This window comes from Chlorocebus sabaeus, chromosome 25 (genome assembly GCF_047675955.1).
Source record: "Chlorocebus sabaeus isolate Y175 chromosome 25, mChlSab1.0.hap1, whole genome shotgun sequence".
Classification (NCBI taxonomy): Eukaryota; Metazoa; Chordata; class Mammalia; order Primates; family Cercopithecidae; genus Chlorocebus; species Chlorocebus sabaeus.
The window spans coordinates 1,343,867-1,346,509 of NC_132928.1; positions in this window are offsets into that span (position 1 = coordinate 1,343,867).

The following is a 2,643-nucleotide window of genomic DNA, read 5'->3' on the forward strand; positions in this document are numbered from 1 at the left end:
GCCTGCCACACAGGAATTCAGATGAGTCTTTAAATAAAGCGTTTGTGTTTCAAGTTAAAACAAAAATTGGCTGGGCATGGTGGCTCACGCCTATAATCCCAGCACTTTGGGAGGCCAAGGCAGGCAGATCACCTGAGGTCAGGCGTTTAAGACCAGCCTGGCCTACATGGCAAAACCTCGTCTCTACTAAAAATATAAAAGTTAGTTGGGCATGGTGGTGGGCGCCTGTGATCCCAGCTACTCAGGAGGCTGAAGCAGGAGAATCGCTTGAACCCAGGAGGCGGAGGTTGCAGTGAGCCGAGATCGTGCCACTCTACTCCAGCCTGGGCAATGGAGCAAGACTCTGTCTCAAAACAGAAACAAAAACAAAAAACAAAACGAAACAAAAAACATGTTTCCCTGAGTTCCGTGAGCCACTCTAGCAAATTAATAAAACCCAAAGAGAGGGTTGTGGCACCCCCAACTTGAAGCCAATTGGTCAGACATTCCCAAGACCTGGACTTGCAACTGGTGTCTGAGAGTGTCGGGGGCAGTCTTGAGGACTGAGCCCCAAGCCTGTGAAATCTGACACTATCTCCAGGTAGATAGTGTTAGAATTGAATTGGAGGACACCTCGCTGGTGTCTGCTGCCTGGTGTGTGGTGAAAAACCCTACACCTTTCATCACAGAAGTCTTCTGTGTTCTTCTGTGAGAACAAAGGAAAAACCCGATTTGAGAGAGTTTTTCCCAAAGCACCAAGGTTTCCATGCATCTCCTTGAAGACACAACCACTTTAGGATTATAGTTGCTTGCAAAACACTTTTAGAAAAGCATGATTGTAAACCAATTAACTGTGAACAACCAGACTTTAAATGGCCATGGGTAAAGATCTGATGAGAGTGCCTAATAATAATGTTTCAGTTGACAAGAAAATTTAATTATTTCTGTGGCATACAACAATTTAACAAAATAACCAAAATCATGGCTAACATACCGGAGTCTTAGGAATTTTATACAATTTATGAAACACATATTAATAACACGTTCATACAAAAATAATTCAAAGATGGCTTAGCATCAGTTATTTGACAATATTTCCCATATAGTTTTGTTTTGAGACAGAGTCTGGCTCTGACACCCAGTGTCACCCACTCTGTACTCTGGGTGACAGAGTACAGTGCTGCAATCTTGGCTCACTGCAACCTCCACCTACCGGGCTCAAGCAATCCTCCCACCTCAGCCTTTCGAGTAGCTGGGACCACAGTTGTGTGACACCATGCCTGGCTAATCTTTTGTTTTTTGGTAGAGATGGGGTTTCACCATGTTGCCCAGGCTGGTCTTGAACTCCTGAGCTCAAGAGATCCATCCACCATGGCCCCTCAAAGTGCTGGAATTACAGGTGTGAGCCACCATGCCTGGCCCCCATATAGTTTAATATGCCAAATGAAAATAATTGGTTTGATATATCTCTTTTGGATGTTCCAGAGGCCTTCTGGAATATCCCAAAATTAGCTTGACTCAAAAAGACTTAATTTAGAATTGGATTTTGGGAAATTTGTCAAAATGTAAAAAAGTTTAAAACACTTGATTAAAATAGGATCACAGGTCACTGTGGAATAACAGTCATTGATTTAACCAGAGTAATAAAATACTTCAAAAGGCAAATACAGGTTACAGAGTTGTCAACAAAAACTTAGGTATTTAATGTTGTGAAGACTCACTTAAATAATCAAAGACCCAGGTTGGGCATGGTGGCTCACACCTGTAATCTCAGCATTTTGGGAGGCTGAGGCGGGTGGATTTCTTGAGTTCACGAGTTTGAGACCAGCCTGGGCAACATGGTGAAACCTTATCTTGACAAAAAATACAAAAATTAGCCGGGCCTGGTGGTGTGCACCTGTAGTCCCAGCTACTTGAGAGGCTGAGGTTGGAGGATGCATGAGCCTAGGTGACGGAGGTTGCAGTGAGCCAGGATGGTGCCACTGTCCTCCAGCCTGGGCAATAGAGCCAGACATCGTCTCAAAAATAAATAACTAAATAAAAATAAAAAATAAAGACCTAATAAAAGCCAAAGCACAAAAAATTATCTTTTTTTTTTTTTTGAGATGGAGTCTGGCTCTGTTGCCCAGGCTGGAGTGCAGTGGCCGGATCTCAGCTCACTGCAAGCTCCGCCTCCCGGGTTTACGCCATTCTCCTGCCTCAGCCTCCCGAGTAGCTGGGACTACAGGCGCCTGCCACCTCGCCCGGCTAGTTTTTTTGTATTTTTTAGTAGAGACGGGGTTTCACCGTGTTCGCCAGGATGGTCTCGATCTCTTGACCTCGTGATCCGCCCGTCTCGGCCTCCCAAAGTGCTGGGATTACAAGCTTGAGCCACCGCGCCCGGCCAAAATTATCTTAATAAAACACAAAATCTTCTTTTCCCACACCAATTGAAAGGAAAAAGAATCCTTCACATTCTCAGACCAATACTCCAAGAAAACTTTGTCATCTTAACAAAGAGCAAATACTACTTTTGCACCAGTGTACTATTAATGCTATAGCTAATTTTAATAAAACCATTCAAATAAATCCATTCAATTTCAGTCAGGTTTGATAACACAAAATTTCCACAAACCATTTATAACCCCTTTGTTAAACAAAAATGTGTTCTTCATATCTTTTCCT